Genomic DNA, 12,813 nt, shown 5'->3' with positions numbered 1-12,813 from the left:
GGGCTTCAAGCCAAAAGGCCCACTTAAGTGCATTTTGGCCTATATCTCATAATATGCCAAAATCACTTAAGTATTTGGTACCTTACCATATTTCGTATTCTGCTTAAGTACACCGTACCTTACGATGTTCCTTAATTATTCTATCTCTCATCAATCCGTCCTTTGTGTGTGACCCTATAGGTTTTCGCGGCGTTGGCAATTATATTAAATCACGCATTTAACATAATAAACAGTGAGCGGTATCTAGCAACACATCACTGCTACCCAAGTCACGAAAATGTCATGTGATCTGACAAAACCTCCTGTGATAATAATTATGTGTATAATTACCCCTTTGCCCTTATGTCTATATTGAACACAAGGTATAGACCGTGTCACCCTTGTCCAGTTCAATATTGGGCCCATAGACATTTATCCTGTTACGCAGGATTGGCAAATTCCATCTAGGACACTCATGTCCCTCAGCATGCTTCGTGGAGTACCCATTGTAAGAACAAAAAGTGTTCTACAATAGATTCCATGATTTTGATGATAACAAAGGATGAAACCAAAAATGGCACCCTAACGAAAAGTTTCTAAGTGTGCAGGGTTCTAAAGAAAGAAGAAATAAATCTGATGATGTCATCAGATGCACAACAAGATCAGATACAAATTATCAAGTATCAGAAGCATCTAAAGTGGAATCTCGTTTCAAGAAGCTCTGACTCTGGACAAAACTGCAAAGTATCAGAAGCATCTGAACATGAAGTAAAGTCTAGAAGCTCTGACTCTGAACAAATGCCTTCTGTAAATTCTGAAGTTATCAGCGCCATCTGAACTTTCAAGAGATAACATCAGAAGCCAGTTTCTCCAGATACACAAAGACTCTAATCAGAATTGTTAATCATGATGAAGTAACGTTTAAGCCAAGTTAAAGTTCTGCAAATGGATTTCCTCAATTAGAAAGAGACGTTAATCTCCACTTCCAAGAGAGAAGATACTAATTGTGGTAAGTAGTCACTTCTAAGAGAAAAAGTCTACTGCAGAAGCTATTAATGGAATGGCGTAACTACATCTCAATATCCAACAGATTCAACGCTACTTCAACTCTACTTCAACTCCTATAAATAGAGAAGAAATCAACATTCAGTAACAAGAAAATCACTAGCCAAAACTATACTGAAATTATATCACGCTCAAGAAAAACATCTTTGTTCTTCAAAGAATTTCACTAAGCTTTTGCTTATCAAGTGAAAAATTTGTCCTTAAGTTTGTAATATTTGCTTTCTTAGAAGCACTCTAGATTACACATCTTGTATCTAATTTTTATTTGATTTCCTCAAGTGACTCTTTGTAGTCTGTAGACTTGAGAGGACTAAGAGATTTTCTTCTCTCTTAGGGGTTGTTTGTAATCTTTCAAGATTAGTGGATTAAGTCCTTGTTGAAGGCGAAATCACCTTGGCCGGGTGGACTGGAGTAGCTTTGTGTTATAAGCGAACCAGTATAAAATCATTGTGTGATTTTCATTATTGCAAAAGCGCTTATTTTTCAAACAATTCAAACCCCCCTTTCTTGTTTTTCTCACCTTCAATTGGTATCAGAGCTCCGGCTCTGTTATTGATTTTCAAATCAAACACTTAACCGTGTAGAGAGATCCAGTGCGAGAAAAACAAATGGCCCACTCAAATGAGAAAGATTCTTACAATGCCAAGCCTCCTGTTTTTGATGGAGAAAAGTTTGATTACTGGAAAGATAGAATCGAAAGTTTCTTTCTGGGTTATGATGCTGACCTCTGGGACATTGTCACAGATGGATACAAACCTCCAACCTTAAATGGAGCTGAAGTTCCCAGAAGCAAAATGTCAGAAGATCAGAAACGTGTTTTCAAGAATCACCACAAGGCCAGAACAATACTTCTAAATGCTATATCATACAACGAATACGAAAAGATCACCAACAGAGAGACGGCTAAAGATATACTTGACTCTCTGAGGATGACCCATGAAGGAAACTCCCAAGTCAAGGAGACGAAGGCTCTGGCGTTGATCCAGAAATATGAAGCCTTCAAGATGGAAGATGACGAAGCTATAGAAGCTATGTTTTCCAGATTCCAAACTCTTATTGCAGGTCTTAAAGTGCTAGACAAAGGATACACGACTGCAGATCATGTTAAGAAGATAGTCAGAAGTCTGCCAAAGAAATGGAGACCAATGGTTACTGCTCTGAAGTTATCAAAGGATCTGAACAATATCAGCCTTGAAGAACTTGTTAGTTCTCTCAGAAGCCATGAGATAGAACTAGAGGAGGATGAGCCTCAGAAAAGGAACAAGTCAGTGGCGCTGAAGTCCAGACCTGAAAGACGGAAGTCAGACAGAACCAAAGCTCTCCAGGCAGAAACTGCAGATACTGACGACTCTGAACCTGAAGACTCTGATGATGAAGAAGAACTGTCCTTACTAACCAGAAGAGTTAAGCAACTCTGGAAAAGAAGGAACAACAACAACTTCAGAAGATCAAGACTCAGAGGGGATAGATCAGAGTCAACTTCAAAAGGTAAACCTAATAAAGATATTACCTGTTTTGAATGTAAAGAAACAAGTCATTATAGAAATGAATGCCCCAAGCTGAAGAAAGATAACTCTAAGAAAGAAAGCTTCAAGAAAAATGCCTTCAGAACAAAGAAGGGATTAATGGCCACCTGGGACGATAGTGAATCCGAATCATCAGAATCTGACTCTGATGAACAGGCCAACGTAGCTCTTATGGCTACCACATCCAGCAGCTCAGATGAAGAATCTGAAGAGGTATTTTCTGAACTTTCTAGATCTGACTTAGAATCATGTTTATCAGAAACTCTTACCTCTCTTCAGAAACTAAAACAAAAAGTTAAAGACATTAAAGGCCTTCTTAAAGCAAAATCTGAAGAATGTAGTGAACTTGAGACAACAATTCTAGCACATGAAGATAAAATCAAATCTTTAACGTTAGAAAGAGATGGAGCTAAAACAAAAGCTTAAAATTAGAAGAAGCGTTGTCTCAAGCACCACAAACTTCAAATGAAATTATTTATAAATATGAAGAAGCCTTTCAGAAGTTTCTGAAGAGTGGAATAGATAGGAGTATTATGGCATCCATGATTTATGGAGTAAGTCAGAATAATAAAAAGGGAATTGGGTATGATTCTGATTCTGATAAAACTTCTACCAGTAACCAAATTAAATCGCCTTTTTCATACCACTACACACACACACAAGAACATAAATTTAAAAATGCTAGAAGACCCAAAGTTGTAAGAAACTCTGGGAAAACTAATCTGAAAGGACCCAAGAGATTCTGGGTACCGAAAGATAAGATTATCTATGTTGCAGATATCCTATGCAGCAAAGTTCAGACACCAGTCATGGTACCTGGACTCTGGATGCTCGCGACATATGACGGGAAGAAAGTCTATGTTCCAAAGCCTGGAACTTAAAGACGCTGGCTTTGTAGGCTTCGGAGGAGATCAGAAAGGAAGGATCAGAGGCTCCGGAACTATTGGTAATGGTACTCTTCCCTCTATATCTGATGTTCTTTATGTAGAAGGATTAATGCATAACTTGTTATCCATAAGTCAATTAAGTGATAACGGTTATGATGTAATCTTTAATCAAAAAACGTGTAAAGCCATTAGTCAGAACGATGGCTCTGTCCTTTTCACAGGCAAGAGGAAAAACAACATTTATAAAATAAATCTTTCTGATTTAAAAGATCAAAATGTTAAATGTTTAATGTCAGTTCACGAAGAGCAATGGGTATGGCATAGACGCTTAGGCCACATTAGCATGAGAAAACTTTCTCAGCTAACTAAACTTGAGTTAGTCAGAGGCTTACCTAAACTGAAGTTTTCTTCAGATGCTCTGTGTGAAGCTTGTCAGAAAGGAAAGTTTTCAAAAACATCTTTTAAAAAGAAAAATGTTGTTTCTACCTCCAAGCCTCTGGAGCTTCTTCACATTGACTTATTTGGTCCTGTGAAAACAGCATCAGTCAATGGAAAGAAGTATGGACTTGTAATCGTTGATGATTACAGCCGCTGGACATGGGTAAAATTCCTAAGGCACAAGAGTGAGTCTCACTCTGTATTCACCAGTTTCTGTTCTAAAGTGCAAAAAGAATTTGACTCTAAAATTGTTAGAGTCAGAAGTGATCATGGTGGAGAATTTGAAAATAAAGATTTTGAAGAATTATTTGATTCTAATGGAATATCCCATGATTTCTCCTGCCCTAGAACTCCACAACAAAATGGAGTTGTAGAGAGGAAGAATAGGACACTCCAAGAAATGGCCAGAACCATGATCAATGAAACAAATGTAGCAAAGCACTTTTGGGCAGAAGCTGTAAATACAGCGTGTTACATTCAGAATAGAATCTCTATTAGACCTATTCTGGATAAGACTCCCTATGAACTGTGTAAGGGAAGAAAACCCAACATTTCATATTTTCATCCTTTTGGATGCATTTGCTTTATATTAAATACTAAAGAACATCTGAACAAGTTTGATTCCAAAGCACAGAAAGGTATTATGTTAGGATACTCAGAACGCTCTAAAGGCTACAGAGTATACAACACTGAAACCAAAATTGTGGAGGAATCAATTCATGTTAGATTTGATGATAAGCTTGACTCTGAAAAGTCAAAGCTAGTTGAAAAGTTTGCAGATTTAGAGATCACTCTGGTAGAATCTGAGAAAACTCCAGAAGCAACTGTCACTCCAGACTCTGAAGAAATTAAATCTCCAGAAATTCCAAGGAAAGTCAAGAGTCGTAGCAATGTATCTGAAGATTTGATTTTGGGAAACAAAGATGAACCTGTTAGAACCAGATCTACCTTCAGAACTTCTGAAGATATTCCTCTGGGACTAGTGTCTCTGATTGAGCCTACGTCCTGTGATGAAGCTCTTCAAGATAATGATTGGGTGGCAGCTATGCAAGAAGAGTTAGATCAATTCTCCAAGAATGATGTCTGGGATCTCGTTCCTAAACCCAGAGGCACTCATGTCATTGGAACCAGATGGGTTTTCAGAAACAAACTGAACGAGAAAGGAGAAGTTGTCAGAAACAAAGCACGACTGGTAGCTCAAGGTTATAGTCAACAAGAAGGTATTGATTATAATGAAACTTTTGCTCCAGTCGCGAGGTTAGAATCTATTCGTCTTCTTGTATCTTTTGCTATTAATCATTCTATCAAATTATACCAAATGGATGTCAAGAGTGCATTTCTAAATGGTTATATTTCAGAAGAAGTGTATGTCAACCAACCTCCAGGCTTTGAAAACTCAAACTTTCCAGAACATGTTTTCAAACTTAAAAAATCTCTATATGGACTTAAACAAGCTCCCAGAGCTTGGTATGAACGTCTGAGCAATTTTCTTCTGGAACAAAATTTTATCAGAGGGAAAGTTGATTCTACACTCTTCTGTAAAAATCATGAAAATGATCTCATGATATGCCAAATTTATGTTGATGACATTATTTTTGGTTCTGCTAATATCTCTGTTTGCCAAGAATTTTCTAAGTTAATGCAGGCAGAATTTGAAATGAGTCTAATGCAAGAACTAAAGTTCTTTCTGGGAATTCAAATCAATCAAACTCCAGAAGTCACGTACATTCATCAAAGCAAGTACATTAAAGATGTTCTGAAGAAGTTTGATATGTCTGAATGCAACTCTGCAAAGACTCCTATGCACCCAACTTGCATTCTGGAGAAGGAAGAGGTAAGCAACAAGGTTTGTCAGAAGCTCTATCGAGGTATGATAGGCTCTCTTCTCTATCTGACTGCTACTCGTCCTGATATTCTCTTCAGCGTCTGTCTTTGTGCCAGATTCCAATCAGATCCTAGAGAATCTCATTTAACAGCTGTTAAGAGAATTCTTAAGTATCTGAAAGGAACTCCTAACCTGGGCCTGATGTATGAGAAAACATCAGAGTATAGGCTTTCTGGTTATTGTGATGCAGATTATGCAGGAGATAGAATAGAACGAAAAAGCACTTCTGGAAATTGCCAGCTTCTGGGAAACAACTTAATCTCCTGGGCTAGCAAAAGACAGTCAACAATTGCTCTATCAACTGCAGAAGCAGAATACATCTCAGCATCACTGTGCACAACTCAGATGCTCTGGATGAAGCATCAGCTAGAAGATCTTCAGATATTTGAGAGTAACATTCCTATCCTTTGTGATAATACTGCTGCTATTTGTTTGAGTAAGAATCCTATTTTACATTCCAGAGCCAAACACATTGAAATAAAACATCATTTTATTAGAGACTATGTTCAGAAAGGGATAGTAACGCTGAAGTTCATTGATACAGAACATCAATGGGCAGATATCTTTACTAAGCCTCTAGCTGAAGATAGATTTCTTTTTATCTTAGAAAATCTGAACATTAAAAATTGTCCTGAGTAAAATTTGGCTCTGAACATGTAAAATGAGACTCTGATAAAAACAAATACACTTCTGCCTCTGACTCTGATACTTCTACCAAGTTAAGAAGATATCTGAGTTAGAAATCTTCAGAAATCCTTTGGTATTCCTGAAGATCAGATACATCAACACGTGGGGAACATGCGTCTAACCCTAGAACTTCTAGACAGCTGTCAAAAGAAATCAAAGGTCAGAACGCTTGAAATCTCCTCGAGCAGTGTGCTTATTGTTGGGATTAGACATTCATTTATTAGCTATAATCATTTTTCCCCCCTAGCGTGCAAATCTTGTGTTCTGTTCCAACGCAATTAAATGTGTCGTTTTGCATGTGTTTTTACCCTTAGGTATATAAACACTTTTCTCACATTTCACACACTTATCACTCTCACTCACTCTTAAACCCTAAACCCTCTCTCGAAGTTTTCTCTGCAACTTTCTCAGTTCTTCATCTTCTTCATCAATCTTAGTCATGAATCCTCAAGAGCAAGAAGTTTTTAACTTCTCCCAACAAATGGAAGCCGCTTCTAATCCCCAAACCTCAAACACTCAAACACCCATGGTTGTAGACGTTACCACAACCCCAGTCTACAAAGAACCTCACATTCTTGAACGTGAACAACACATAAACCTTTCAACTCCCTTTGAAGGTTTGGATGTACTGTGTGAATCACTGGTGGATTTTGAGAATTTAAGAAGAAATGGTGTTGATCTTACTGAAGATCTTCACAAGCAAGGTTGGGAAACCTACTTCAACAGATTGTATGGTCCAATCTATCCTCTTCTGGTGAAAGAGTTCTGGAGATGTGCAGATGCTGATGACCAGTTCATTGTTTCTTTTGTTCTGGGTGTGTAGATTGTCATCACTGAAGCATCAATTGCTTCCTTGCTAAACATGGAGAAAGCTGGAGGTAAAAGGATTTACAACATTCCTCCAAGGTCCAAGCGCATCACAGAAGTCATTAACCCTACAATCTTCAAAGCAAATGTTGAAGGAAACCCATCTAAGAACAAGGAGCTTCATCAGAACCTCCGAGTTTGGCTGAAGATTATTCTGGGAACAATCCATCATCGTCCAGCCTCCAACTCTTCAGATTACATAAATGCTGATCAGAAATGCATCCTCTACTGTATTCAGAAGGGTATCCCGATCAACCTCCCTGTTCTCCTCTTCAGATATCTGAGGGATTCAGTCAGAGAAACCAGGAATAACATGAAGCCCAGATCCTACATTCCTCTGGGTAGATTGCTCTCTGACATCTTCATTGAGCATGGGCTGGTAGATGCTCTGGAGAAGACCAGATGTATGGATGATCTGGCAATTGATGTGGGAAAGCCTCTGAATGCCAAAAATCTGAGGAGTATGGGAATCATCAAAGACATCAGAGTCAAGCCCACTATGGATGTGACCTGGGAAGCTCTGAAGGATCAGAGGAAGATGCCTCATGGCCTTGAAAGGTTCTTCAAGAATGAACCCAGAGATGCCATTGCTATCTACCTTCAGGATCGTCTGGATGAAGGCATTGATATCTCTGATTTCCGCCTTGAAGACTGTCTGGACTCTGTAGAAGATCTGGTCAGATACAAAAGAGGTCTTTCTGAGAAGAAAATAGCTGAGGAAGCAAGGAAGGCAAAGAAAGCCAGACTTGGAGAAACCTCTGGCACCAAAGCTTCAGCACCTCTGAATGTCTCTTCTGGTAAGTCTATTCCTCCTGTCTCTTCTGAATCTATAATGGCTTCTTCTAACCCTCTCTCCTCTCAACCAATATATACCACCGCTGAAATACCACCTTCAATCACCAGAACCTCTCAACCTCCACCTGTCCTAAAAATTGCTCGTAATTTCACAACAACCTCTGACCCTAATCAACTATATCACCACAGCTCTTCCTCATCCTCTGAATATGAATCACCCCCTTACCTTTCCCCTTCTTCTGATCAAGAGTTCTCTGAACAAGAGTCCTCTGACCAAGAACACTCTGACCCAAACTCCCCAACAATAGCTGAAATTTATGCTAAAAATTTCGCTCCACAACCCTCAACACAATCTGAAGTAACCTCACCCCTCCAAACTTCACTTCCACCACAACAAACAACAACCTTACCCTCTGAAACTCAACCATCTGATCCCTTCACCTCTAATATCACTCCACCATTTATTCCCGCTGTACCTGGACCAGACTCTGACCCTTTAGACCTAAATCCACTATATGCTTCATCCCCTAGTCTTCAACCAGACGCAGATTCTGAACTTCAAGCAGAATCTGAACCTTAACAAACTGAACCTCAACCTCTAAATCTCAGCCCTCAAAACTCTCCAACTCATTCACCTGAACCTGAACCTGAACTTACCATACCTACCCTTGAGGAGGCCATTATACAGGTTGCAGAAGCTTCAGTCCAGAAGATCAAGTCTCTGGCTAAAAACTCTGAAGTTAGTGATGATCCTAAATCTGTTAGGACACACTGGAACAGAGTCATTAGTTGGATGACCTCTGAGTCTTATAGGCTGAAGAGTATCTCTGAACAAGTCAGAAATGGCTACATCAGAGACTCTGAGGAAAGACTCCAAGAGAGACTGGCTAGAGAAGCTGAGGCCAGAAGGTTAGAGGAGGAAAGATTGGCTAGGGAAGCTGAAGAAGAAGCAAAGAGGTTGGAAGAAGAACGCCTGGCAAAGGAAGCAGAACTTCTAAGGATTCAGGAAGCTGAAGCCAAGGCTAAGGCAGATGCAGAAGCCCAAGCTGCTGCTGAAGCTGAAGCTCAGCAGGCTCTGATTCAGGGGGAGTCTTCCTCTGCGATCCCTCTGATTCTTAACACTCTGAAGGAAATCAAGCAAGATCAGCAAGAGATCAAGAAAGATCAGAATGAGCTTCGTGCCAGGATGGATAAGCAAGATGCTCTGAATGAAAACATCCAGAACATGTTTGCCATGTTGCTTCAGAGACTTCCTCAACCTCCAAACCCTTAGGCACTTAGGATTTATTTTGTTTGCTTGCCTAGTGTTTTTGCTTCTATCTTCTTTTTTAGCTCTGATATTCTGTTGAATCTGATGTTTTGACTGTTGTTTGCCTTTGTGCTTTTCAATGAAGTGTTTTTCTCTTTATTATTCTTTTCATTTTTTTTATGCCTTTTTGATTATGCCAAAAAGGGGGAGAAATTATTAAATAGCTCTGATGAAAATTATGTCTAATACCTTAAGCATTCTGCAACAATTATAGAAATAGTTCTGATATAAATAGCTCTGATTAAATAATAGCTCTGATTAAATAACTTTAACATTAAAATTAAGAAATTGCAGAAAGTTTTCAGAAATCTCATTGCTTGGAAAGCTCTGGTAAGAACTTCTGAACTCCCTAGTACTAACTCAGGGGGAGCTTTTGTCTATCTGATCTAATATTTTTCATGTTTCATCTGATAATTTTATTTGTTTTGTCATCATCAAAAAGGGGGAGATTGTAAGAACAAAAAGTGTTCTACAATAGATTCCATGATTTTGATGATAACAAAGGATGAAACCAAAAATGGCACCCTAACGAAAAGTTTCTAAGTGTGCAGGGTTCTAAAGAAAGAAGAAATAAATCTGATGATGTCATCAGATGCACAACAAGATCAGATACAAATTATCAAGTATCAGAAGCATCTAAAGTGGAATCTCGTTTCAAGAAGCTCTGACTCTGGACAAAACTGCAAAGTATCAGAAGCATCTGAACATGAAGTAAAGTCTAGAAGCTCTGACTCTGAACAAATGCCTTCTGTAAATTCTGAAGTTATCAGCGCCATCTGAACTTTCAAGAGATAACATCAGAAGCCAGTTTCTCCAGATACACAAAGACTCTAATTAGAATTGTTAATCATGATGAAGTAACGTTTAAGCCAAGTTAAAGTTCTGCAAATGGATTTCCTCAATTAGAAAGAGACGTTAATCTCCACTTCCAAGAGAGAAGATACTAATTGTGGTAAGTAGTCACTTCTAAGAGAAAAAGTCTACTGCAGAAGCTATTAATGGAATGGCGTAACTACATCTCAATATCCAACAGATTCAACGCTACTTCAACTCTACTTCAACTCCTATAAATAGAGAAGAAATCAACATTCAGTAACAAGAAAATCACTAGCCAAAACTATACTGAAATTATATCACGCTCAAGAAAAACATCTTTGTTCTTCAAAGAATTTCACTAAGCTTTTGCTTATCAAGTGAAAAATTTGTCCTTAAGTTTGTAATATTTGCTTTCTTAGAAGCACTCTAGATTACACATCTTGTATCTAATTTTTATTTGATTTCCTCAAGTGACTCTTTGTAGTCTGTAGACTTGAGAGGACTAAGAGATTTTCTTCTCTCTTAGGGGTTGTTTGTAATCTTTCAAGATTAGTGGATTAAGTCCTTGTTGAAGGCGAAATCACCTTGGCCGGGTGGACTGGAGTAGCTTTGTGTTATAAGCGAACCAGTATAAAATCATTGTGTGATTTTCATTATTGCAAAAGCGCTTATTTTTCAAACAATTCAAACCCCCCTTTCTTGTTTTTCTCACCTTCACCCATCAACTGTCTTTATGGTTATCCAGTTACGGACAACGTTGGATCAGCAATAAAGCACTCGACTATACAGCTAGGATCCATAGTGGTTTCAGGTCGAAGAGTGGTATACACTATTATCACCATGAGAATAACTTATGACACTTTGCATAACTTTCTATATAGTATTCTCATAGCGGGTCAATCCGGTATAAATATTACTCCTAATATTCATACCTATGTTTAAGACTTGATAACTCTTTATCCATGATCCATGAGATGTGATCATCAGTCTACAAACATAATAGTCTTAATGCTTTAATGTTATCCCACTTCACATTAAAGCTCGACTACGGATACTTTAAGAATAGTGCCCTTATGTTTAATGTGTTCTCATGATTAAGTCACACTTAATACATTAAACGGACTTCTATTCTAGGGACTTTATTAATCAACCATAATAAAGAAAATGCCTTTTATTATTAATAAATAATTCGATACAAGTACCAAAAATATTGGCCTCTAGGGCTTACACCAACAATCTCCCACTAGCACTAGAGCCAATCAGACATACCCCGTATGCCCATTGATCTAGTATGGCCATCATGCTTCTGCTGCGCAAGAGGCTTTGTCAGTGGGTCAGCTATATTGTCTAGTGTAGGTACTTTACATATTTTCACCCAACGCCTAAGTATGTGTTTGGATCGTTGGTGAGATCTAGGCTCCTTAGCTTGTGCGATAACACCATTGTTATCATAATAGAGACCAATGGGATCCACAATGCTAGGGACTATGCCAAGTTTATTGATCCAAACAGCTTCCTTTGCTGCACTTAAGGCAGCAATATACTCAGCCTCAGTTGTAGAATCAGCAACTGCATCTTGAGTTGAACTTTTCAAGCTCACAGTGCCACCATTTAAGCAAAACACATAACCAGATTGAAATCATTCATATTAAAGCGTCTCAGCACTTTGTCTATGTACTCTGAATTAGGCCAAAGCATTTCATGATCTATCTCTATAGATTCTGATAGGCTGCTTCACCCAGGTCCTTCATAGAAAAGTATTTCCCCAACCAAGCCTTTACTTGTTGCAGGGTAGGGATATCGATTCTAATGAGTAATATGTCATCTACATATAATACCAGGAATACGATCATGCTCCCACTAACCTTCTTGTAGACACAAGGCTCATCTTCGTTCTTGATGAATCCATACAGCTTTATTGTTTCATCAAGGCGAAGATTCCATGAGTAGGTCACAGGCTCATCTTGATCCATGAGTAATACATCACCTTGATCAGATATCCATATATCTCAGGTAGGTGACGTATCCTGCCTGACCTACGCTGGTCTTGTTCTATTTGAGCAGGTTGCTCTTACATAACTACTTGTGTTTTCTGCTCTAATTCCTCCATAGGTGTATCGATACTTTGTGATTCTTGAATTTCTTCAAGTTCTACTTTCCTCCCACTGATTCCTTTGGAAATAAAATCCCTTTCCAGGAAAACTCAAGTTCGAGCGACAAACACTTTGCCCTCAGAAGGATTGTAGAAATAATATCCTCTTGTTTCTTTAGGATACCCCACAAATAAGCGTTTGTCAGATTTGGGCTCAAGCTTAGTTGAAATTTATCGTTTCACATAAACTTCGCAACCCCAAATCTTCATGTAAGACATATGTGGTCTCTTACCACTCCATATCTCATATGGTGTCTTTTCAACCTTTTGGATGGAACACGGTTAAGTGTGTAAGCTGATGTCAATGGTGTATGTCCTCAAAAGGAGTTTGGAAGATTGGTGTGACTCATCATGGATCGGACCATGTCCAACAGGGTTCGATTTCTTCTCTCAGATACACCCTTCCA

This window comes from Lathyrus oleraceus, chromosome 3 (genome assembly GCF_024323335.1).
Source record: "Lathyrus oleraceus cultivar Zhongwan6 chromosome 3, CAAS_Psat_ZW6_1.0, whole genome shotgun sequence".
In the NCBI taxonomy this organism is placed as follows: Eukaryota; Viridiplantae; Streptophyta; class Magnoliopsida; order Fabales; family Fabaceae; genus Lathyrus; species Lathyrus oleraceus.
This window is presented reverse-complemented; position numbering follows the sequence as displayed.